Genomic DNA, 25,866 nt, shown 5'->3' with positions numbered 1-25,866 from the left:
CAGCAGCCGGTCTCTGCCTCTTCCTCCTTGGCATCTTCCTCCCATCTGCGCCTGCCCAAAGAGGGTTCAGGGAGGATCCTCTTTGTGTCTGGGGTTTGAGAGGTTTCTCACAGTGCACCCCAGGAGAGCTGTGATGACTCCGTTCCCAAGCATGGCTCCACACACGGACCCTGAGCCTGCATCCTGGAGCCAGGGCTGTCACCATGCGCTTCCTATTGCACCCAACGGGCATTTCCAGGCAAACTCTGCTTCACTTGGAAAGCTCCTGCCTGCTGGAGGTTGTCTGCAACAGCAGCCCCAGGGAGCAGCTTCTCTCTGCCAGAGGGCTGCTTTCTGCACCCAGCCATTGCCACATCTCCTACAGACCCAGGAGCAACCTAGAGAGACCATGGCCATCCTGCATGGGGATGCCCCATTCCTCCTCCTCCACACCAGTGCCTGCAGAGCTGCTCTTAGGGAGCAGCTGATACAGCAGCAGCCTTCATAGGGCAGCTCTGACTCCCTCACACACGTGCCTGGAAGTGATGAGCTCTTTGCTCTTCACATGGGAACCTGCAGCTGGAGCAGGGTTTGTCCTTCGGGGCAGACAGCAGCGTGGCTGAGCTGCGCAGTGGAGCACGGGGAGCTGCATCCTCAATGGCAGCTCCACAGCCAGCTGAGAGTGCTTGCTGCATTCCCTCATGGTGGCTATTGCAGTATTCTCATGGGGCATCCCTGCCCTTTGCAGGCAGCAAAGTCTGCATCGTATGAATGCAGACTCCTGTTAGGGACAGGATGGGGCTGGCCGGTGTCTCCATGTGTTTATCTGCTCCTGCCCCTTCCCCAGCTGCCCCTGTGCTCGTTATTTCTGCACATTATCTCCTCGTGCCTGTTGTCAGCGGGGAAGGGACCTGCTGGGTGGGACGTGATGAGTGCGAGTTCCCATGACCCGCGCCGGGCTCCTCCTTGGGCACACGTCTTTGGAGCAGTGCAGGGACGGTCACACACAACCAACACCGCTCCTCCATCACGAGTGCTCGGGACCTGGTTTAGGAGGAAAAGATCCTCCTGTGAACCATTTCCTGTCCCAAAGCCGCTCCTCTGAATGGCTTCCTGAAATACCCACATGGCCCCAGGAAAGCTCCAGGAATCCAAGTTAGAGACGCTCTGATCTGTCTGGGACTTCTAAAAGGCTTCCAATGAGTCAAGACTTCAAACACCTCCACTTAGCAGCTTCCTGAAGCGTGGGATCTCAGTGTCTTCTGCTCCTTGCACAGCAGCAGTAGCGTGAGGAGCTCTCCCAGGCTGGTCTAAGTGACCACATGTATGAAACAGAAACAGACTCCCTGTGCTGGGACAGGCATCCTGCTGCCCTGGATCACTGCTAAGCACAGAACATCGTGAGCATCAATTGACAACTCATAAACTATTGGAAAGGGATGCTCGGCTATTTCTGCATCCTGAAAGCGTGCACTGGCTGGAGGGAATGGGAAGGAATAGTTTTAGATTTGAGCTTAGCTTTAGTGAAAGGATTTGGACATTCAGTACTCTTCAAAATACCTCGGCCTGTAGGTGCTTCCTTGTTTTCTGGAACACCTTCCAAGTAGCATCTTAACCACGTATTGATGCAAACACCCAAATAGCGCAAGCCCAGAAATGCTCAGTGAATGATTCCTTGAGAGAGGGGGAAAGGAGGCAATCTGGAGCTCTGAATTTGGGAGAGAGTTCCCTCTCTGCTGCCTTTCACCCCCGCATGGACCCACTTTCCTGTGTGGGGCTGTGGGTGGCTGCAGCCTCGGGCTCTGCGTGCTCCAGGCCTTGGAATCCTGTGTGACCCATGTGCATAAGAGCATTGCTCCCAGGGGATCAGCCCTGAGCCGTTTCTGACAGGAGCTGATCTATGGCAGGAGATCTGCTGAGGGGCAGAGGATAAGAGGCTCATTTGTCAGCCTGTCCAAAGCAGTTGTCCTCTGGATATATTTCAGCATCTCAGATATGCTGCAAGCTGTTCTCTCCTGCAACTGCACTGGTTTTTGTCAGGCACCGCCGTGAGGGTTCCGCTCTGTGTAAAGAGGCCACATTGCACTTTGTCACTGTCACACTGTAAGCCTGGCACAGCTGCAGGCCCTGGGCAGGGACTCCTCACCTTGTCCTGATGATGCACCTGTGTGGCCAGTTATAGAGATGAGCTGAGGGAAGGGTTTGGTCGATTTCTTTGTTTCTTGGAGCAGAAAGCGAAGCTTACATAAAATCACATGTTCTAACAGTATGCATCAGTGAGCATCTTCAGTGATTTACAGAATCATTAACTGGTTTGGGTTCAAGGCCAGGTTGGACGGGGCTTGGACAAGCTGCTCTAGTGAAAGGCATCCCTGCCCATGGCAGGGAGTTGGACCTGGATGAGCTTTAGGTCTCTTCTAACCCAAACCAGTCTGGGATCCTATGGTTCTATATAATAAGCATGAAAATTCTAAAGGTTTTGTCCACATAAGTAAAAGCAAGGCTAGATACCAAATATCCACTGAAATCACTGCATCCACGGCTCCATTGAAGACTACCGTTGGGAAATACGCTGCCTTTGTTAGGAACAGAATCTGCTGAGAAAGAAAAGTCTGTGGAAGTCTCTGATAAGGCAGAAATCCTTGTTGCAGTGCTGAAGTCCTGGGAGCCACATCATCTACTTCCAGGCACCAGGATCAGCAAAACCAAAGAGAGCACTGGAACAAGGCTTACTGACACTTCTCGAAGGAAGGACTCGAAGGGGCAGCGCAGGGGAAGAACATGTGCTCCTAGGAGATGGGCCAGAGGGGCCCTGTGCACGCTCCCAGGGCGGCCCTGCCCCTGCAGAGCACACGCTGCGGGTACCTGCTCCGGCACCGGCTGTCGCAGGGTCTCAGCCAGGGCATCTCCCACCAGCCAATGCCAGGAGGAGCTCTCTCCATTCAGAGTCAGGCTCTTTATTTTACAGCTTTTCGCCTCTCGCCGCGTGTTGCTGCCAGCAAACTTGCTTGTTTGGATACTTGTGGCAGGTGAATCATAGCACAGGAATCACAGAGGCAGCCGAAACAGGCTGCTGCCCGCAGCTCCTTCAAGGGAGATGCCACTGATTTACTGACATTGACACCCCAAGGCCTGTGGAGGAATCAGGCCTTGGCTCCTCAGACACACGTGTTTCATTTCCCTGGCTGTGCTGGGTAATGGGGGGGTGGTTATTTAAATGGGAACAGTCAGAACAGTGTAAGCAAGAGGGGAAGGGGGAGAGCATCATGACTGCTGTGGATAGGGGCCATGGTCTCAGTGCCTTCTGTAGAGCTAAGGAGGGGACACAGCAGGAGAAGCTTCTCGGGCTTCCCAAGGGCAGCCTGAGTGGCAGCACTTGGGCTGTGTCCATGCAATGGGATCTGGGGGCCGGTTCTGCAGCAGCAGTTCAGGCTGTGGGAGCTCCCCACCGTGTTTCAAAGAACTTCTGGTATTTGGCAAGCAATAACTTCAAATCTGATCAGGATCAAACCACCTCTGATATAAAAAGGTACTGCAAAGGTTCAAGGGCTTGACTTGCTTTGCTCTGCAGTGGATGCAGTCCAATGTAAAGTCCAAAAGTGGGACTGTCACAGTGTGTGAGGAGCACTCTGCTAAGGCTGACACCACTTTTCAATGCATCTGAAGCTTGCTGGGGGGGGTAGATGCCACTGTCACTCTGGGACAGCTTTCCTGAGTGTTCCTCACCAGGCACGGGGTCCTTGGGATACACGGCTGGAATGTGGGATGTCTCTGGGAAGGGAAACAGAAAAAGCTTGTGCCAGGACCTGCCCTGTGGAGCCCAACAGAGCAGCCCCTCTGCACGGCCATGCTTGCTTCTCTCATCTGTACTCTGGGTCATCCACCTGTGCATCGGGAGCTGCTCTCCAAAGCTCTTCATATCCAAAGATCCCCCTTAAATCGAGGAAGCATGAAGTTGTTTCCTTCGTGCTTTAGCTGTTGGGAAAGTTATATCCTGTTGCAGAACAGGGGGCAAAGTACCTTATGCCGAGTCTAAATGCTCCCATAGAGCAAAGCAGTGGTACAAAGTCCATGGGCTGGGAGCTGGGAAGCAAAGGTGCCGCAGGTTAACCCGTGCCCCCCTTCTGCTCTGCTGCTCTCGACCTGAGCCCCCTGACTTTGCAGGGCTAAGGGACGAGTCCCACATTAACACTCAAAGGCAGATTTGCCCCTCAAGGTCTCTCTGGCACCATCCTGCCCTAAAGAACATGGAAGCCAAACCCCCCTGGGCTCCCCGGCTGGGCACTGCCCTCAGTGCCCCAGTACCGGTGTCTCTAAGGTGCTGAGCCCGGCTCACTCCATGGCTGGTTTCTCATCCCTGCCTCCACCAGAGTGGGTGTTCCAAGAGCTAAGCCAGGAGGGAGCTGTTGGGTGCGAGGCAGACGCCAGCCCCCGGGGCTGGTGAATTCTGGCACCTCCTGCTATGTGCAGCTGGGTGATGGTGTGTTCATGACAAATGCGCATTCAGCTCAGCACGGTCAGGACCCGTTTCACTGTGTGCACACCAGGGCACAGGTACAGGCTTGAGCTGCCTCCTCCTCCTCCTCCAACTCAGTTTCCTCTGCTGCTGGATACCCCTGAGCTGCTGCCCAGGAGGGGTTCACACAGATGAGTGCACAAAGCCATGCGGGGAGGACAGAAACTGCTCATGACTTTGACCACAGATACAGCTGGAAAACAGATGGCTTTTAACCCCTTCTGTTCCCCCTTTGTTTCATGGCAGGACCTCTGAAACGATTTGGATTTCCAGTGGCAGTTTGTAAAATGCATCTTTTTCCACTCCCAGTGACCTGAAGTATAGGGGAGTTAAACACAGGGTTAGGAAACACAGCAACGCTCAGGTTGAACTGAGTGCTTTTGATTGCTCAAGATGAAATGTTTTTCTCCTCCCTGCCTTGCTAACCCAGACCTGCTCTCTTTTTGGTCTGCTTTAGCTGCCACACCGGTGCGGTCGGTGCACCCTGTGCTTTGTGCTTCTCCCCCACTGTTCTCATCTGCCTTGAGTTCTTTGAATTTGAAGCCTTCATCTCTGTTTCCTAGAGTATTTTCTGCTCTGCCAGCTGAGGAAAGGTGTGTTCAGCACTGCAACAGTGGAGGCAGAGCAGGCTCATGGAGCTATGCCCTGAGTGCCAGCATCAAGGTTCCTCAGCTGACAAAGATGCTGGCACTGACCCTAGGTGGGTTTTTGTTTGTGAAAGAGCCCGTGTGAGCTCAGCAGCTCCTTTTGCACGTCCTGCTTTGGGCAGAGCCAAGGCCATGGAGCCCTGCGTCCAGATTGGGATCCCCAACACAAGAGGGACGTGGAGCTGTTGGAGTGAGTCCAGAGGAGGCCACGGAGATGCTGCGAGGGCTGGAGCAGCTCTGCTCTGGAGCCAGGCTGAGAGAGCTGGGCTGGGGCAGCCTGGAGAAGAGAAGGCTCCTGAAGGGGAGACCTGAGAGCAGCTCCAGTGCCTGAAGGGGCTGCAGGAAAGCTGGAGAGGGGCTTGGGACAAGGGATGGAGGGACAGGCCAAGGGGAATGGCTTTAACCTGCCCGAGGGGAGACTGAGATGAGCTCTTAGGCAGAAGCTCTTCCCTGTGAGGGTGCTGAGGCGCTGGCACAGGGTGCCCAGAGAGGCTGAAAATGAGTTTTGCACATACACGGATGCGCAGGAGTGCGGCAGGGGCTGCCCCCATGCAACAGGGGATTCCACAGCCCCCGCTGCCAGCAGCTGCCTGCACCCAGGCTGTGCGTTAGCAGCTGTGTCTCCCTAATCCCCCTGCCATGTGTTACTGCTCCCTCGGCATGCCCGGCGCTCCCAGGGATGCCAGCAGCTCTGGGGGGGGGGGGAGCAGCTGGGGTGTGGGGCAGGGAGGGCTCCGGGAGCCTTCCCTTTCCTGCTCCCCGAGGTCAGAGCTCTCCTGTGCAGGGCCCCATGGCAGCCCCCACAGGGGAGCGGAGCCGGCCGCACGTGATGCTGAGGGCACATCCCGAGGGGTGCTCTGGGACAGCGAGCCCCGGTAACTGAGTGTGCGGAAGGCAAAGCTGTCATTAAAGGTCATTTGGATCACAGCCTGTGTGTGTCGTAGAGTCAGGGACTCATAGAACGGTTTGGGTGAGAGGGGTCCTTCCAAGAGCTTGCTTGCAGAAAAGATGGGTTTGCATTGCCATGGCCTTTGGCAGCCCATCACCCTCCCGTATCCCATGGTGACATCACTGCTGCATGACTACAATGTTGTGATATCCATAATCATGGCTCTGAGATATCATAGAATCAATCAGCCCCCTCCTGGCCCCATCCTCCTGTCAGGCAGCTGTAGAGAGCAATGAGGTCCCCCCTGAGCCTTCTTTTCCCCATGTGTGGACTAGTGGAAGGTGTCCCTACCCACAGCAGGGAGGTGGAACCAGATGATCTTAAGGTCCTTTCTAACCCAAACCAGTCTGATTCTACGATTCTATGAATTGTAAGAGTATCTGGGGCAAAATCAAACCTAAGGCGAAATGTTTCTCACCCTGCTTCTAGAAGTAGTGCCTTTCATTGATGGCTTTCACATCACTTGAAGCTGATGTGGATAGGAACACTAAAAATACGAAAAGCGAGGGCAGATAGTGCTAAAACAGCAGCAAGAAGTGTTGGAAGAGATGAAAACTCTCCACGCTGCTGAGGTTACACATGAGACGGGATCTCTGTGGGCCAGGTATGTGCTATTCTGACTCCATGTGGGGCATTTGGTGCTGGTAGCTCTTAACACTGTGTTTTGTCTCACCTGGAGCACAGGAGAAGCGGAGGTCAGGAGGGCTGTAGCCGCAGACAGCCTGGAGGCAGGCAGCTGGGTTCAGGCTATGAGCACTTGGCTTCCTCTCCTGCAAGGGTGGCCCTTGGAGACGCCTTGGACCATCCACCCCTTGTCAGAACCAGCTGGATCTCTAAGGAAGTGCAGCTTTGGGACCTTCTGTTGCAGTGGGGCTGGAGCAGGGACACAAAAGAGGTGCAGAGAATCTGCATTTAAACCTCAGAGGACCTCTCACTGGTATCCACCATCCTTAAGGGACCTCCAATGCCTCTGCAGCAGCAGGAAGACATAGAGTGCCCTTGCTTGAGGACAACACAGCCTGTTTCCTAACTCTGCCCCTGCCCAGCCCATTAGAGAACCTTCTTTCTTTTTCCCCCAAAGTATTATTTTCTTCTGTTTGGAGGCCACGTTGCAGCTGTGAATATCAGCTCAACTTAATTTTATCACGTCTAGGGCAGCAAAAACTGGAGCATCCGGAGCCAGGCACAGGGAGTATGGTCAGGAAGGAGAAAGCGCTGCTGCCAGCTGGGTCCAGTGCTGCTGCCCCGAGGACTGAGCCATGCTCCTGTGCCAGGGGCTATGGAGCCGAGCACCACTTAGGGAGCTGGGGATCATAGAATCACATCACAGAACCCCAGCCTGGTTTGTGTTGAAGGGACCTTAAAGCTCCTCCAGCTCCAACCCCTGCCACAGGCAGGGACCCCTTCCACTGGAGCAGCTTGCTCCAAGCCCCTGTGTCCAACCTGGCCTTGAGCACTGCCAGGGATGGGGCAGCCACAGCTTCTCTGGGCACCCTGTGCCAGCGCCTCAGCACCCTCACAGGGAAGAGCTTCTGCCTAAGAGCTCATCTCGGTCTCCCCTCGGGCAGGTTAAAGCCATGATCCTGCTGCTCTCTGTACCCCGCACAGCGCCTGCACGAGCACACGTGTGACTGGATACAGAGATATGCATGTGAGGGTAACCTATTTTTCCCTCCTTGGTAAATATCCTTATCCAAAATCAGCTTGTGGGACTTCTGTGAGTCTTATCGTGTTCTGCAATTTCCCTGTTTTACACAGTCACCAATAGTTCCCTGTTCATTAGCACTGGCACATACCCACGCCATCTCCCAAGCCCTGGCCTTGTAGGAATGTAGACAGCCCTTGCTCTACTTCCACTCACCGTGGATTTGGGAGGCTGTGGGATGGCTGGGTTTTGTAGGACCTGGGGGAATGTTGTGCCAGCATGGGTATAATGGAGGAGGAGGCAAAAGCTAGAGGGGCAAAATGGGAGAAGAGGGGAAAAGGGAGAAGAAAGATTAGAGAAAATGAAAGCATAATATTCACAAACATATTATGGACTAGAAAAACAAGAAAAATCCATACTACTTAGTAGCAAATGGGGGAATATTTGGAACAGCAGAAATAGTGTCCTTGAGCAGCACGAGTTATCCTCCGTTACAGAGCACAGACTCCTGCTTTCATCCTGTAGCAGATGAATATTATTCAGCTCCAAGCAGTCTCTGTGCACCTCATTGTAACCGAGTTGAGCCAGAGGAAGGCAGAGCAGAAAGAAAGAGCAAAGCAGGGCTCTTCCCAACTCATCCCACCCCGTCCCATGCAGAAATGCCTGTGTCAGCAGCCTTTCTGTTTCCTGCCTCACGTCTTGTCCCAGCACAGAGCCAACTGCTTGAAATCCTGACCCGGTCCTAGCCTGCCAAACCACCAGGCTTTTCCCCCTTCGGACCCTTGCTAAAGGCTCATTCCAGGGCACCGTGCTCCAGCTCTGAGCAGGTTGCCAGGATTCGGTAATCAGAAGCTGCACGCAGAAGGTCCAGCCGCAGCAATGACCAGGTTACCGCGTGCCAAACTGGCAGCCTGCATCAGTGACCAAAATGAGTGTCAGCTGCATGGCAGGGACAGTCTGCAGCCAGCAATCCTGCTGCCTTCAGCCCCAGACTGCCCATGTGGGAGCTTCCGCATCCTGTGCTCTCCGGAAACATGATCCTCTTTGGAAGCCGTTGTTTGTACCTCACCTAGGAGAAAGCGAGTGTGGATTCAGTGTCTTTTGAGAGCCTGGTCTTGATGGGCTGAAGTAAAGAGAAGAGACAAACCCACCTTCTCTTTGCCATGCTGCTTGGATTTTTGGTCTACAGTGATGAAGGAGGGAAGTTCACCCTGTTGATATGAACTGCGAATTAAGCCTCCAGTCACCCACTCCCTCATGCTTCAAAGGTCAATGCGTCCTTTGGGAGCTGGCCCCATAAAAAACCCTGTAGTTAAGGGTGGTACAAAGACAGAACATGAATAATTCTGGCTTGTCACTGCTGGAAGTGCAGAGCTCTCCTATGCTGCATGGGCCAAGGAGAGAAAAGGCAGGAGGCAGCAGCTTGCCTACGGCCTAATGGCTTTGGTGGGACATCTACATCCATGTGAGGAGCCTCACACACTCCTTCATGCTTTCAGCATGAATTCCTTGTGTGGCTCAACCCTGATGGATAAACTCACTGATATTTACTTCCCCACAGTTGGTTTGAAGTACAGAAGTGCCCAGCATTGTTTGAGTAAATGTTTCTAGCAGGAGGTAAATTCAATTTGCTGTAGTTCAAAATGTGATGCACATTTCCATCTGCTTTCTTGCAATGGAAAAAAATATGGTTCCAGCTTATTAATCTATTCATAGTGCCACTGAGTTGTTCTCCTCGATTGATGACAAGTGTTTTCGACATTAACATCCTGCTAATGCTGTGGGTAAGTATTTGCAGAAAGCAGGAGTCTAGTTGTGAACACATGACCTAATTCCAATGGAAGAACTTCACACCAACTCCTTTCAAGCCCGTTTCTCGGAAGTCCACTTGTGAACCCGTGTGCTCACCACTCCCTGGGTTGCTCTGCAGTTTCCCTGTCTCCTTGGCACACCCTATGTCAGACACACAAGATTTTAATGGCCTCCCTTCCTCCTGATTGCCACTGGCCCTCACTGATGGTGTGCGATGATCTTGCTCCTCAAGCTTAGGCAGGGGATATCAGGTATACCTTGCTGAGGCACATGCCATGTGGTTTCACAGCATCTCTTAGGCCCCGTTGCTTCTTGCATAACCTTTCCAAAAGGCACCACCTCCTCTTTAACAGACAATGGGCTTTCTTCTTCTTAATAATGCTGTTAGGGGCTCTCAATCAGAAATGAATTACATTTGCCACTGAGAAGACAAGCATTGGAGGTAGATGATCTTTAAGGTCCCTTCCAACCACGACCATTTTATGATTCTATGATTATTTATCCCCATAGTCCCTCTCTAACTTTATTTCGTCCAACCATTGCCTCAGGTAAGACACTCTCACACGTAAGTTACTATAATTACATGCTAAACCCATGTATTATTCAATAACCCAGCCACGAGCAAAGACGTAACTTTTATACAACAGGAAATGTATGGCTGAGCTGGCAGATGAGACGTTTACATTTAAACAGACATAATTAAAACTCATTAGGCAGAGTCACACTCATTAATCTGCCAGTGACAAAGGCTATGAAGGGACAATCCAGCTCCTACTGGAGTCAGCAGCAAAGTCCTACCGAGGGCAGGGTTTCTCCGTCTGTCTGGTGATGGTTATGACAGTAAACTCCATTGGTTTATGGAAATCCATATCCTTCCAGTGAAAAATGTCCAGCACAGAAATCCTGCTGGCCACAGTCCTTCCAACGTGGCTCTGCAGCCAGGGCATTTTCTGCCTCGTGGTAAATCCACCATACTCTGCTGAAGAGGAGCATGAATGAAACACTGCTTAAACTCATCTGCAAAACGTATGGCCTATTTCCTTCCTCCCAAGTTCCTATATGCTGGTAGCTGGTGAAGTCAGCGCCTTATAAGTGCATATTTTCTACAGAGGTATTTCACTACAAGTGGATTTAAAAGTCATATTAAATAAAGCCACTCACGTTGTAAGTCAGGTTGGAAATACCTGTTACCTGTCTGGCCCTCACCTCCCTGCTCATGAATGCCATTATGTGGAAAGTCCCTTTGTGCACATAGTGCTTTTTGTCATGTTCTAAACAGCAAGCTTTCTGAAAGGGCTTTCAAAATGCCCTGAACACATTGGCCAACACTGATATTCCTGATCCACCCTGCGCTTCAGTTCTGCTTGAACTCACCATGGGACTTTCTGTAAGAGCCCTGGTTTTCCCCATGATCTCTGCCAAAATTCCACCTTTCCTCCCTCAGCTCCATCACCTGTGGATAAGAACCCAGCTGCCTGCTCTCAGGTGCTTGTGGAAAAGTTTGCTCACAAAGCAGTAATTGCTGAGCCTTGTCTTTGTTTCTCCTGAGAAAGGGAAACTGGTATCTGTGTTAGTGTTTTTAACTATAACTGATCACCTAAGAGCTTCCAGTTGTGTGGTTTTGCAAAGAAGAATTGCCAGTTATGTGTAAATGAATCTGCACAGTTTGATGTCTCACTCAGGATATAGTAATTACATTGAGTATGTAATAAAAGGAGTTCGATGAGTCTCTCAGGGTACTGAGACTTGGTTGCAGCTGAATTGAGGCATTCGTCTACTCTCGTTTAACTCCCTTTGTGCATGAGGACAAGGGGAAATCCTAATAGAGGCAACTGGTAAATGTTCAATATGTTTAATACTTGGCTCCCTCATTTGGAGAACAAAGAGTTGCCTGTCTCATACTACTGGGTTGGACAAAAGCAGGGCATGGGAATGTGTCATCTGCATTTTCTGATGAGTTGAGATCTACAAAGATGATTTCATGTCTTTAGATCTTTAACTTGGGCATAGTAGCAAAATCTGACCAAAAATTAGCCTAAGTTTTGGAGTTCTTTTGCTAAAGTTTGCAACCAGAATCAGAGATATTCACAGTTCTGTTGTGTTTGTAATGCAGTGTGAGGCACCAGCCTAACCTGAACACGGGACTACCACCATCAAGAGTAAAATTGAACCAACCTTTTAAATCATTATCAAATGAGTATTCCCCTCTCCTGTGAGCTAGTCTAATAAACTGATGAATATGTAAGAGCTTCTGGCATCCAATGAGAAACCCAACTGCATAAAAAGAATAAGAGGACGAAGGGAAGAGAGTCTAATTCTCATCAGGAAACTGCTCCTGCTAATGGGATGAGGAAACTCCCACTGTGAGCCGTGTCACTTCCATCACAGGGGACCACTCTGTGAGACCTTGTCACTTTGTGCCTTTGGAAAATGAACTGCAGAATGGGTTTTCCTGACAGTTGTGGCACTGCAACGTGTTTTGCTTTATTCTGTAATGGTCAGACCGGCAGCGCTTCTGTAAATAGTTCATGCAAACACTCACTGGGTGTGACTGCAATTCAGATCCACAAATGTGCACCTGTAACACTGGCACCACCAAGAAAGAACTACTCCTTACAGTGGGCAGCTCTAGTTAAATATGGCTTACACTTACTTGGTTTCAAAGAGAAGAGAAATAATGATCTAATATTGGTGGGCACCTTCTCTATTAATAAACTGCCACCTTTTGGCAAGTTTAGTTTCTCTGGTAGTGGTGGAAAATAGTTAAACACAAAGAAATGGGACGTGTGCTATTAGTTTATGCATGAGTTGGCACCTTGCGTGGATGTTCCTGCTGTATGTCTGAACTGATTGCTTTGTGCTGTTCTCACACACAGGCACGGGAACGGCTCATCCTTCTGACCTGAAAAGGGGCTGATGTGGCTGAATGCATACTTGCTTTTCTCCCAAAACCTGGAGAAGGTATTAACACCTGAACCCATGTTTTCTCCTGGTGCTGGTTGATATGTCACCCTCATGAGCAGTGGGAGCATGGACACCTTCCTCCTTTCCTGGCTCTGCAGTGCAGCTCTGCCCTCCTGGCTCCTTCTCTCTGTTCACCTCCTTCTTCCCACAGCAGCTTTTTGCATTTCCTTTCTCAGTTCAAGGCCTCTTTTGAATTAACTTCTGTTCTCCACCACTTCTACGCAAAAGCGTCCCCAAGGCCCTTGGTTTCCTGAGCCCTTCTAGCGATTTTCAGTGTGAATGTCTGCGTGGCAATGCAGAAATTAGGACAGTTATGAGGCCACCTCTCCCAGATCTGACAACGGAGGATGGGCAGGGAAAGGCCATGGCAGCATTCCCTACCCAGGGGCACAGAGCACAGGGTGCAAGGGACCAGGCACCCAACATGTGGAGCTCCAGCCCAGTGTCCAGCACCAGATTCCCTTGGGCACCTTCAGTGCCAGCAGCTGAGTTGCTCAAGGGGAGGTTGCAAGAGGAGCTCAGAGCTGCTCATGCATGGGAGAAAGGATGCAGTCTTGTCAGGATGGGCTGAGAGAGCTGGGCTGGGTCAGCCTGGAGAAGAGAAGGCTCCTGAAGGGGAGACCTGAGAGCAGCTCCAGTGCCTGAAGGGGCTGCAGGAAAGCTGGAGAGGGGCTTGGGACAAGGGATGGAGGGACAGGCCAAGGGGAATGGCTTGAACCTGCCCGAGGGGAGACTGAGATGAGCTCTTAGGCAGAAGCTCTTCCCTGTGAGGGTGCTGAGGCGCTGGCACAGGGTGCCCAGAGAAGCTGTGGCTGCCCCATCCCTGGCAGTGTTCAAGGGCAGGTTGGACACAGGGGCTTGGAGCAAGCTGCTCCAGTGGCAGGAAACAGCTTTCAGGTCCCTTCCAACCCAAGAGGGGCTCCCTGCAGGCACAGGGCTCCGGGATGCCCGGGAGGAGCAGCGGTGCGCGCCGGCAGGAGCTCCGCACGCACGGCGGGGATGAGCGGAGCGGGACACGCGGAACGGGGCCGGGGACGCGCCCTGGCCCGGCTCAGCTCCGCCCCGCCCTGATTGGCTCAGCGTTAGGCGAATCACCGCGCGGGGACGCCAGGATGGGCAGGAGCGTGGCCAATCCGCTTGGAGAGGCGGGGCTGGGGCGCACGGAGCTGTGGCAGCGGGGCTGGGCTCGGCTCGGCTGGGCTCGGTTCGGCTCCAGCGCTGCTCGCGGTGAGTGCCGGGGGTCTCCAGCGGAGCATCCCGGCGGTGGGGTGTGAGTGTGAGTGTGAGTGTGTCTGTGTGTGTGTGTGTGTGTGTGAGTGTGAGTGTGCGGGGTGGGGGGGTCCCGGCTGCGCTCCGTGCCCGGCGTGTCCCGGGACAAAGGGGCGGTGGGGCGGGCGCGGAGCGGTGCCCGCCGGGACGCGGGGTACGTGTCCGCGGGGCGCGCTCCCGCGGCGGTGAACGGCGCTTGTCCGGCTCCTTCCCGCGAAAACTTGGCGCGGGCGCGGGGCTGGCGCGGAGCCCCGGGCTGTGCCAGGCTCGGGGCTTTGTGCGAGGCGGAGCGAGCTGCGGGCGCTGCTGAGCGGGGCTGGGGGCAGCGCTGCGATCGCGGCCAACGTGTGCGTGTTGTGCGGGGTGGCGTTCCCAAAGAGCAGGAAACGGGAGGACATCGGAGCCGGCTCCCGCTCCGGCTGGAGAGGAGCGGCGGGACAGCTGCGTGGGTTTATTTTTACACATCTCTAATTGGGACTGTGAGAGGAAGCGTCACCCCGCTCCCCCGAACAATGGCTTCTTGTTGGGAGCCTGCGAAGGGAAGGGGAAGAGCAGGGAGTTTGTCAGGAGCTTTGGGTTTCCTCGGCATAGGGAAGGCTGGGCGGCGCGGGCTGTGAGGGTTCTAACGGCTAGTGACAAACCCCGATGCTCACCAGCCCTGCAGGCACCACCGCGCTCCAGTTGGAAGTTTCTATCCAAGTGGAAGTAGCGGCGAGGCACGCGGATGGGAATCTCGCCTCCGGTTAATGCTTCCCTGGGCCGCGCTGCACGTGTTTGCTCTGTAATAGCATCCATACCTCCGAGCAGGGCATCCCCTGAACTCATTTATGTCTGTTGAGGAGAGCTGTTGGTATAGCTCCGAGCAAATGCCTTTGTGCTGTTACACAATCCCAGTGGAATGCACACGAGAGCTGGGCTTCCTGTTTTTAGTCGGTCTGCAGAAGAGACTATAAAAGATAATACGTATCTCGGGTAAATTGCTTTTGCATGACAACTTGGGGCTATTGTTCCACCAGTAACACTTGTGACTTCTCCAGTGAGCCTGGTAACCCGAGAAGAAAAACTCCTTAATACCGGGGGACTTGCTCGGGGCAACTTTAAAGACAACAGCTGGAACCTGGCTATAAAGAGGGAATAGTTGCAGGGATCAACATGTGGTAGTGCTGTGCGTAACGGCGGCTGGAAATCCAATCTGCTTTGAAAAGAAACCTGGTGCAAAGGGGAGCTGCTGGGAGTTTGTCAGTGGAGAGCAGTGATCTGGGGGGGATTAGGGACAGGAGTCCCCTGGGTGCAATATTGTGCAGCTGATTTCTGCCCCGGGGGTGTTTGCTGGCTCGGGGTGGGGGTGGTGGACACAGAGAGCTTAAATTCCAGCTCTGCTGGTTTGTTTTGGAACTCCAAACAAAAAGAAGTGTGTTCTAACATGATTTGCTAAGAGAGCCCTTTCTGAACCAGGGCTGTTATCACAGCCCGTCCATCTTGCCAAAACTTGAACAATTTGAGGATGTTGCTTGGTTGTAACCAAGCTCCTCTGCAGGAATTCTCTGCTTGGGAAAGCTGAATTACTCATTCTTTGTCTGGGTTAAGAGATCATAATGTGATTATTAAACTCAGTGATTCAGTGCTAGCTATAAAGCATTATGCTTAACCAGGGTCTTTGTTCTCTTATCAAAGCTGGTGTGACCAAGTTTCCCCTCCTATAAAGTAGGCAAACATCTCCCTAGATTAAAGAACGCCCAGAACTCCAGAAACCTTTTTACCGGTTTTGGCTAGGTTAGCGTCTTCATAGTGGGGAGGGCTCTGGGGAGGGATGACTTCAGTAGGTCTTTGACTTCATTAGGTATTTGGCTGATGGATGCTCCCATCTGGGATAAGTGCAGAGGAACTCCTTCCCCTGCGGCTCCCTTACCGACTCCTCAGCTCCGGGTTTCAATTGTTGTGAGATTAAGATGGTGAGTGAAGGAATTGCAGCCTTGTGAAATGGGTTTGCTGCTGAATCCATTCAGGCGGGATCTTCTGGTAGCTCCTTCCTCTGTTCGCTTGCCTCTAGTGCAGCAACTTCACTGGCTTTGGAGGGGTGGAAGGAGCAGGAAGCGGATGGGAGTGCAGCTCAAAGGTGGAGTGAGAAGGGTGTTGGGGACAGTAATTCAGTAATCTAATTTAAGCAGCTGCCAGCGATGTGAGTGATCCAAGTGCCTTGTGAACAGCTTTATAAGTAAACTTCATGCTGTCTCTGTCTTTTGGGTAGTAAATCTGCACGTGCTCTGCTGCTGGGAGCATCACTGCAGGAGCTGCGCTTCTGTGTGATGCTTTTCTTCACGATCAGCAGCGAGCTTCAGGAGTGTGTGCCCATCATCTTTCTATGGAGATATTTGAATCCACTTCCTTATCAAAGTAAATGGTAGTGATCATAGTAAGTACACTTGATTGCTTACAAGAGCTTCATTTAGCACTTGAGGTTGTCGTGGTGGTGATATTTCAGGTGCTGGTAGTTTGTCTGGTGACGTTGCTCAAGTACACCCTGTGTTCTTGGTAATCTATTTTACGTAGCATTAAATCATGGGTGGCAAAAGGGAGAGAGGCAGAGCGTGTGGGTTGTTTGGTTTAAGTTACAACGTTTTGCATCTCTTCCTGTAGTGCTGAGTGCTGTGGATCGGAATCCTCTGTCCTACCTCACATACAGGCCTGTTGGCTTGATTTTCTTGTCTGTGAACTGCCTGTGGCAGCGATGGCAAAGCAGTGTCTGGCCATCTGGCATTATTACAGCATGAGTTTCCTATAGCTCCAGTGGTGCCCTGTGGCTCTAGAGCTGTGTGTTGGGAGGCAGGTGAGCCCTGTGCAGGGGCATGGCCCATCCACAAAGCAGGTGTGGAGAAGGAAGCGCAAGAGATGTCAGTTTACAGTGTCTGCCGTTCGCAGGGTGTCCCTTGGGTGGCATTTAAGTGGCTGCAACACGGTTTGTATCCTGTGCTCCAATGTAGCAATAAGCAGCAAAAGAAACATGGTTTAAAGCTGGTGTTTTGATCATTACTTGTGCCCCCACCTATGTCAGAGCAGCACTTCAGCATTTAAAAGCAGCTTCTCGCCCCTCAGCTGTACAAACACGGGGCTCATCAGCATCAACCTGCGAGGGGCAAGACCAGAAATTCATTTTTAATGTATTAGTTACTGCCGAGTAATTTCCTGTCACACTGAGAGTAGCCACAGTGTGATGTGTGAATGGTTTTTAACTGTTCACTGACCTGTGGATACCTGTGAATTAAATGCTATAATGCATTAAGTGTCCTGTGTATAGGGTCTGGGATACTGAGCTCATGGAATAATGCAAGTTGGTAACAACAGCAAAAAAAGCCAGGTATCATTTGAGAGGCTTCTACCACCAGATCTGTGTGAAAGGTGATGGTTGGTACTTAACTGTACAACTTCATCAAATAACCTTGATGCACATGCAGAGCAAAACATTCCTGAGTAGCTTTTCATTTCAGGTACATTGCAAAACTGAGCCCAACTCTTGTAATGAGGGTGATGCAAGGTTGCACTAAATAGGTGTTTGGTGGCACAATATCACCTTGCTCTTTCCTGTCCCTGGACCCCAAACCCTTTGATAGGCATCTGTTGATGTCTTTACGCATGCATTCCTGTTGGGAATTGGGTTATTGCACAAGCAGCAGTGGCTGTGGTTGTAGCGAGTAGGTCTTGGCTGTGGGGTGGGTGCATGTAAAGACTGCTTCCCCTATGACCCTTCTGGCTCTGACGCAGCCAGCTTTCCCTGCTTGCACCATTGCAGTCCTTTTCCAGCCTGGAGGTACCTGCTACTCTTGCTGCTGGTAGATGAGGAGGTGGGAAGAGTAAAAGGTGGGATCTCGTGGTTGAGGACAGCTGGGTGATGGTCTAAGGTCTGGGCTCTGGGTGGGGTGATGCTAATGCCATGCTGGAGCTCAGCTGGCAGTGACTTGGTGGCTGCATTGCTTTCAGCTGTGTGACTGCAGGCTGCGAAGGTGCTCCTGTTGTGTCCCCTGCTCCACAAGCTCAGGTTTGGGTGCTCACATGGCTGTGCCATCTCTCTTGGATTTATTGAATAGCAGGGAGCTGGAAGTAGGTATCCCCAGTGTGGTCTGGGCATTTAGTACAGCTTCAGCCTTAGCAGCTGCCTACTTTGTGTTCTTCAGTTCTGAAGGGGTAGGTGATGGATCAGGTTTGTCCTGGCTCAGGTTTCCTGCCCTGGATATTCTTCCTGCCTCTAGGTCAGGTTTTTCTGAAGTATAGACTTCAGTAACACCTCTCCATCATGTTCTGTGCTGCAAGATTCACTTGAAGCCCGTGAGGAGCCTCTTGGTTCTTGCAGATTCCTTTCCTGAGTGAGGGGCTAGATTAGGTGTAGATTTCCTTCTCCAAGGTGTTGGTGTTCCCTGTGTGATCTGTCAGTCATGCAAAGAGCACCCTGCCTTCATGAGGAAGGGCTGAGAGAGCTGGGCTGGGTCAGCCTGGAGAAGAGAAGGCTCCTGAAGGGGAGACCTGAGAGCAGCTCCAGTGCCTGAAGGGGCTGCAGGAAAGCTGGAGAGGGGTTTGGGACAAGGGATGGAGGGACAGGCCAAGGGGAATGGCTTTAACCTGCCCGAGGGGAGACTGAGATGAGCTCTTAGGCAGAAGCTCTTCCCTGGGAGGGTGCTGAGGCGCTGGCACAGGGTGCCCAGAGAAGCTGTGGCTGCCCCATCCCTGGCAGTGCTCAAGGCCAGGTTGGACACAGGGGCTTGGAGCAAGCTGCTCCAGTGGGAGGTGTCCCTGCCCGTGGCAGGGGTTGGAGCTGGAGGAGCTTTAAGGTCCCTTCAACACAAACCAGGCTGGGATCCAGGCTGTGTGCTGCTGACATTTGGGAATTGGTACGGAGGGAATGAAAGGATGATTGGTTTGACAGGCAGCTGAGGATGTGGGGAGCAGGACAAGTGTCTGAAATGGGAAGCTCTGGTTAGGACTGCTGCCGATTGCTCATGTCAATCCATATGGGCCACATGCTCCTAACCCGTCTCCTTGTCTCATTCCCTTCTCTGAAATGCTCACAGCTGTTTCTCCTGCCTCTTCAGTAGGTTTTTTGTTCCTGTAAAGGAGTGACAGCTCACAGATGCTGCTGGGAGTCCTGCTGCAGGGCTGGGAAGAGAGACTACTAGTGTGATCTTCAAAAGAAGCTAAGGTGTAGTGTCCCTGCAGGAGGCCTAATCTGTCCTGTCTTGAAGTAAGCTTGTTTGGTTTGGTTTGGTTTTTCTTTTTAAAGCTGAAAACAGTGTTTGCTGCCTTATTCACCGTTCTCCCCATCACATACAGCCCTTAGTGATGGAAGTGAGAGAGCAGGTAGTTGGTGCTGTCACTTACAGGTGGAACAAGGAAGGAAGAAGTGATGTTGCCCACAAGCATATATATTAAGAGGCATTTAGCATCCAGTCTTGCTGCTGTGCTTATAACATCCAGGTTGAACTCCACCGTGTTGCTTTGAGCTACTTGGTGTAGTGGAAGCTGTCCCTCCCTGTGGCAGGGGGCTGGAACTGGGGGAGCTTTAAGGTCCCTTCCACCCCAAACCAGGCTGGGACTCTATGAAGTCCATAACTGAAATGACAGCTGTGCTTCAGGTTCATCATCGCTGGTCCTCTACTTAGCCCGGTGCTTGTTCTGCCAGGAAGTGATTGAAGACTTCTGTAGCAGGGTTAATAATCCAGCCCTGGTCAGGTGAAGGAGCTCCAGGGATGCTGATGCCTGTGTGAGTGTTTCACAGTTTATGGATGGATGGATGTTAAAGGGGCGTCTGAAGGTGGTGAGAGAAGCTCTACATAACCCTCTTTGAGACAAATGACCCGTGTATGTAGTGCAAGGAAGGTGGGGCTAAAAGGGTGAAGTAAATGGCTGTGTTGAGTTGGCTTAAATGCCGAGTTGAGGCAGTGCCTGTAACAAATAAAACCCACTGGGATGTTGAGGTAGGAGATCTTGGATTCATTTAGGGGCTGAGGGCATACAGAACATTTGTGCTCTCAGTGGGCTGGTGGCCATAAACCCTAAATAAGCAAAACTCTTGTTGGCCAATCCTCGGGTCGCTTTGGTGGCTCTGCTCTGCCTTCATTTGCAGTCCCAACATCACAAAGCAGCCAAGTGTCCCAACAGCTGTTGGACTGGTGTCTGAGATGGAAAACCTTGTGGTGGTCTGCCTGTGGCTGGTGACCATTTTCCTGTCATCCTCCCAGGGGTTTCATGCTGTGCAAGGAGCTGCAGGTTGGCTCTTTGTGCAATGTACTGGGGCTGTGCTCTTGTCGGTGCAGGGTATAAATGATACTTTATAAACAGCTGTAGGAAATGGAAAATAAAGTCATTCTGATTTGTGTTCTCAGAGCCCTGTTCTTTAGACCAAAATACCCAGGGCAAGTCTGGCCCTTCCCTCTATTCACTTTTCACAGCCTCTTTTGTTTTTAATTTATATCTCTCTTTATTCTAAATTCTTCCCATCCCCAAAATAGAGCAGACATCAGCCTGCAAGCAAAGGTTGCCAGACGCTGGGCTTGTGGCTTACAGTGGCTTTTTGGCCTGGTTGGAGACAACTCCACCCTACGTAGGCTTGGATTAAAAATAGCCTTTCTTTAGGGCAGGCTGAAAGCTGCCCACAGGACATTCACGTCTCGGTGGATCTGGGGCTCTGTGTTTGCTGCTCATGCATCCAGCAGGGCTGCAGCGCCCGGTGTCGGGGATGTATAGAGCCAAGTGCCTGACTGAGCCGCGTGGTTGTTGTAGACGTCGAGTAAAGCTTTAGCCATGCTGCTTTTAAGACCTGTAGTAGTTGAAAACTGCACCACAGGCTCTGTAGTCCAGCGGCTTGAGAGAGCCCTCGGGTCCATCCCTGCTAGTGGAGAGAGTTGGCTGGATGGGAGGGAGGGAGGTGCTGCCTAGAACTGAAGCCACCAGCTTAGCCATAAGCCTCCATGGGTCCTTAGGGCTTGGGATAAATGAGCAGGGGGGTGCAATGGGAAGAGGCAGGGAGCTGCTGTTCCATGACTGTTGATCCTCGTGTGCTCTGCAGGCCTGGAATGCTTTATGTGACCTTGGTGATCAAACACCTCCCTGAAATGCCTTTTTCTCCTTGGAGTTCATAGAGTCTGCTTTGGCCTGTTCTGGTTCTCCCAGACTAGGCTGTAACATAAACTTGATGTGAAATATTGCCTGCCTTGTAAAAACCTTTGTAGACAGTGATGAAACTGGCTCTAGAAGGATTTTGTATCTCTCAATGCCTATGGACAGAGCCTTCAGCCTTTGTCTAACTTGGTTGCATGTTTTTACTTTAGCTGCAAGTCAAGGGGCTATTTGTTCAGATCTCACATTCTTACAGTGGAAAATCTGACTCCTGCACTTACGGCTTTACTGCAGACGGGGTTTTTGCTCGAGGAAACTGAATTTTCCTTAAAAAATGCTGTCTGGGCTGCTCTTTCAAATGGTATAAATGGATTTAAACAAGGCACCGGGGGGCTGCTCCCTACTGCAGCTCAGGTCATGACAAGGAAAACCTGAAAAACACCAATCTAGGGGAAAAAAACCCATAAAGAAGAAAATCAGATACTCAGAGAGATGAGACAGGCTGAATAACTCCAGAAGTGCTGCTGGCTCGTGTGGGGTTTCCAGTAGGAGGCTGTGGTCCAGGAAGACACTGTGTTCTGCAGGAGGTGTCATGATCCCAGCCTGGTTTGGGTTGGAAAGGACCTTAAAGCTCCTCCAGCCCCAACCCCTGCCAACGGCAGGGACCCCTTCCACTAGAGCAGCTTGCTCCAAGCCCCTGTGTCCAACCTGGCCTTGAACACTGCCAGTGTCTCCCTTATAGTGAGGGGAGTTGCTGATCTGCTTCTCCCAGTGTCTCTCCATTGCTACAAGGTAGAAATGCCCTGTTCTGCTGTCACAAGCAGTGGCACTGAACTTGCTCCCTGTGCCTGTGTCCTGCAGGGACGGATAGGAATGGTGGCTGAGGTCCCACATGTTCTTGCAGTTGATGTCCCTGAACCCCTGCACCAGAGCTCCCCTTGTGTCCAGACCAGTGCCAATGGAGTGGAAACTGGACCTCCAGCTCCCCATCCCTGTAACTGGCATTGGTATTCTGGGAAGCAGTGCTTCAGCTGCTGAACAATGCCTGAAGGATCATAAATCCCAGCTCCTTGTTTACACTGCCTCGCAGTCTCCAGCTCCTTCCTGCTCATCAGCCGGGAAGGGGCTCTGGAGCCTTGTTTGGGTTTGGAGCAGGGCTGTGGTTTTGAGATTCCAGGTTGCTGAGTCTCAACCGAGGGACAGGCTTGGATGCTCTCCTGCCTCGGAGCCTCTGCAGCAGGACACTGATGAGCTGCTTATGCTCCAGCCTGATGCTGTTTTCCTTGGGTTTAAACAGTGTTTGCTTTTAGCTATAACTGCTGAGCACCTGCAGTGCTGTGGTGATATACACACACACATATATATATAGATACTCTATATAAATCCTCTAGTTAAACGTTTGACCCAGCATAAAACAAGGGGCTTGTCTCCAGCTGGCCACAGAAACAAAGGAAGTGAGTTCCAAAACAATTGCAATTAAGCTTTTTTCTTCCTGAATTCTGCACAAAATGATTTGCCTCCAAGAACGGATGAGGACTTTATTTTAGGGACTCCATGGTGTGTTATGGGTGTATCTGAAGTTATCCTGGGTACAGTTATGACGGCTATTGTGTGGGCAAACACAGGCCCCTGCTTTTAAGACCTGTTTTGGGACAGCAGCACTTTGAAGGAGGTCAACAGGGAACAAATGGAAATACGTTTGCAGACGTGCTCATGTTTCTTAGTGGGTAATAAGTAAGTTTCTGAATCCTTACTTCAGTGGAATTCACCTTTCCAGAGGGAGAAAGGGGAAACTGCACTAAAAATATTTTCAGTGGTGGCCTTAATGCCTGCCCTAAACTTTAGCCTGCTCCTTTCTGCACTCTTTGGCTGAGATCAGGACTAAGCTTTCCTTGGGGACGCGCATGGGAGGTTCCAGTGCGATCCTGCCCTTGTTGCCCACCCCTTTGTAATGTTCTTGTTGATCTCATTTCCAGCTGGGCTCTTGCCACTGTTTTATACAAACCAAATGCTCAAGCAAAGGCAGACTGGTTGAAAGCTCGAACTGACGTTGTTCCTGCCCAGGTAAGAAGCTCCTGGATGGATGGTTACAGCAGCATCCAGCCTGCTTTAGTTAGACCCTTGCTAATGGCAAGACCTTTTATGCCTTCTTCCATGCCTCACTCTTGTCTAAGGGGTATATACCCTTTGTGTGGGTTATATAGGGTTGTTTTAATTGGTCCCTTTGCTCCCTGAAGGTGTATATAAAGAGGTCTGTACTAATGGCCTCGAAACCCTGCGGTACACATGAGCCTTTACAACCAGGACTGGTCAATAATTGACTTGAGCAATTAGAGCTTTGTGCATTGGGTTGATATCAACTTGGCATATAGTGAGGTATTGTGCTTTCTTTTGTCTATCACGTGTAACACTCGTACCTACTGCTCCTGATCACCATTTGGACCTCTTTGGTGTACTGCGTTGTGCACAGTGGTGCTATTGCTCCCAGCTAAGATCTTCCCTTCCTACCTGAGCTGCAAAGTTGCTTTGGGCCATCTGTCAAATAATACGCCCTGCTGAGGCGTGACTTTATGTAGGATCTGTAGACGTTTGTGTTTGGCTTTCAGTTTTATTTTGTAGGATGAGTTCTGTGTGTTGGGCTTTTATTTTAGCTTATTTTTTTAAATACTCATCCATAAAGCATTAAGTTCTGCAGCAGCAACAGACTTGAGTGTAAGAAACCTTCGGGCAGAGCCAAGACCGGTTTCACAGCATAGACATCAGTTTGCTGCTAATAGCTGGTTTTTATGGGCTGGAAAATGGAAGATAGCTTAGAATTAACAGTGTAATGAGCCGCGTGGGGAAGATTGAGCTCTGGGGACCCAAAGGCTATGGATGATGGCTGCAGTGTGTGCGTGAGTGGCGGTCCAGCTCCACATCACCTCTGTACACATCTGGAAAGGGAGCTCCTGAACTTCGCTTCCCAGCACATCCATCCCAGCCTGGTTTGTGTTGAAAGGACCTCAAAGCTCCTCCAGCTCCAACCCCTGCCACGGGCAGGGACCCCTTCCACTGGAGCAGCTTGCTCCAAGCCCCTGTGGCCAACCTGCCCTTGAACACTGCCAGGGATGGGGCAGCCACAGCTTCTCTGGGCACCCTGTGCCAGCGCCTCAGCACCCTCACAGGGAAGAGCTTCTGCCTAAGAGCTCATCTCAGTCTCCCCTTGGGCAGGTTAAAGCCATTCCCCTTGGCCTGTCCCTACATCCCTTGTCCCAAGCCCCTCTCCACGTTTCCTGTTTTATGTCCCTGTCCTCCCCTACCTGTTAAAAAAAATGTTAGAAAAAGCCCCATAAAAGTAGACAGTCCCAATATCCCCACTGTTCTGAACAGAAATGAATCCCAGTCCCCTGGAACATCCCAGTGACTGGAATCCTACAGAAGATTTCTGTTGGGGTCTGAGGCAAAAAGAGCAGTTAAAGGAGAAAGCCAACAAATGCAGGCATGAGCTAAATACCAGGAAAAGCTTCAAGGTCCCTTGGGATGTGATTCTGGACTAGTTCAGCACAGCTGAATTTCTAGGCCCACTTGCATAACATGATGAGCCACTTGCTGAAATCTTCTACCTCCAGCATCTGGCAGGACATTGCAGTGAGATACCAGTGACTCCCCAAAGGTCCTCCTGGGCTGGGCTGGGTGTGTGGGATGCTGCCACTGTTGGTCTGTGACTCTACCAGCTTTGCCTTGATTCCCCAGCACCAAACCACTTCCTGATGGTGGGAAGTAACCTGCAGATGAGTTACGTGGGGCTGAGGAGCCACCACCCCCGGCAGGGGTGGTTTGTGGCAGATTGGTGTGGACAGGGGTCAACAGCTGGCTAAATGTCTATTTGCTGGTTGGAGCAGGCTGTGACAGCAGTGCTATAACCCTTTCCTGTGTACGGGTGAACCATAGAACCCCAGCCTGATTTGTGTTGAAGGGACCTTAAAGCTCCTCCAGTCCCAACCCCAGCCACGGGCAGGGACCCCTTCCACTGGAGCAGCTTGCTCCAAGCCCCTGTGTTCAACCTGGCCTTGAGCACTGCCAGGGATGGGGCAGCCACAGCTTCTCTGAGTAACTAGACCTGGACATGGCTCAGGCAGTCCCCTGCTCACCTGGAGAAGATGCTGTAGATGATGATCCACCTGAAGTCACTACTCAATAAAACAGTGTTTTGTAGTAGCAAAACACAAGTGACCGATAGCCCAAGGTCTCTGCACAGCGATGCTGTTCTGATCCGTTTTCTGGCAACATCCAGTTTTGACACATTTACAGCTGAGGTGTATAAAGCATCCCTGTGGACTGCATCCTCATAGACTAAACTTTAGATTCATTTGCAGAAACTGCGGTTTAATAGAAGTGTAGCTCTTTGCACTGAGGTCTTTTGACGTGCAGAAAAAGGGAAGTTTTAGGAGACACCAAAACCCAATCTTATGACTAGTTTGGCTGGTGGATAGACCTGGCAGTTGAAGTGGAAGATGGAATAGGATGTTTGTGCTTGTGCAACCCTCCTACCAGTCCAGTGCCACCCTTTCTCCAGTGGCCAGCTCTGTGATGTGACTGGGGTACTGTGCTCTGCCCCTCCTTCCCAGTGCTGATGTCTGTTTGACCCCAGACTGCCCTGGAATGCTGAGGAGGAGTATGGGGAGGGACAGGGTGGCCTTTGGATGGCAGCCTGCCGTGATGCCAGCCCTACCTGGGGCAGCTGCTCTGTGCGTGCTTCTGTCTTCATCAGCTTTCACCTCATGCTGCTGTCATCACCCCAAAGGAAAGTGTTCTCTTTGGGATGCGATAGGTGCAAGGTGCACTTCCTGGTGGTTCAGATGGAGCTGCAAAACTGGATTAAAGATCTTTTCAGCTCCAAGTTCCTCCCAGAGGCCTCTTTGTCTCACCAAAGACGTAGGAGAAATGATGGCAAAGTGCTGGTGCCCTGCTGAGGCCTGAGACCTGCCAATGGGATGGACTG

At 51.5% G+C, this 25,866-nt stretch overlaps 1 protein-coding gene across 1 annotated transcript in view; it reads left to right on the top strand.

Annotated features, from left to right (window-relative positions):
* The first annotated feature begins 22,925 nt into the window (after positions 1–22,925).
* The window catches only part of PLS3 (plastin 3), a 36,904-nt gene continuing 33,963 nt past the window's right edge, over positions 22,926–25,866 (top strand). The window contains exon 1 of the mRNA XM_062612796.1: positions 22,926–22,949. The gene's annotated coding sequence lies outside the window, so the exon portion shown is untranslated. The remainder of the gene's footprint in view (positions 22,950–25,866) is intronic.

The sequence above is a fragment of the Pezoporus occidentalis genome, unplaced genomic scaffold (assembly GCF_034315485.1).
Source record: "Pezoporus occidentalis ecotype Australia unplaced genomic scaffold, CSIRO_AGI_Poc_V1 ctg161, whole genome shotgun sequence".
Classification (NCBI taxonomy): domain Eukaryota; kingdom Metazoa; phylum Chordata; class Aves; order Psittaciformes; family Psittacidae; genus Pezoporus; species Pezoporus occidentalis.
The sequence above is the reverse complement of the archived record's forward strand: the minus strand, read 5'-3'. Positions and strand labels throughout refer to the sequence as shown.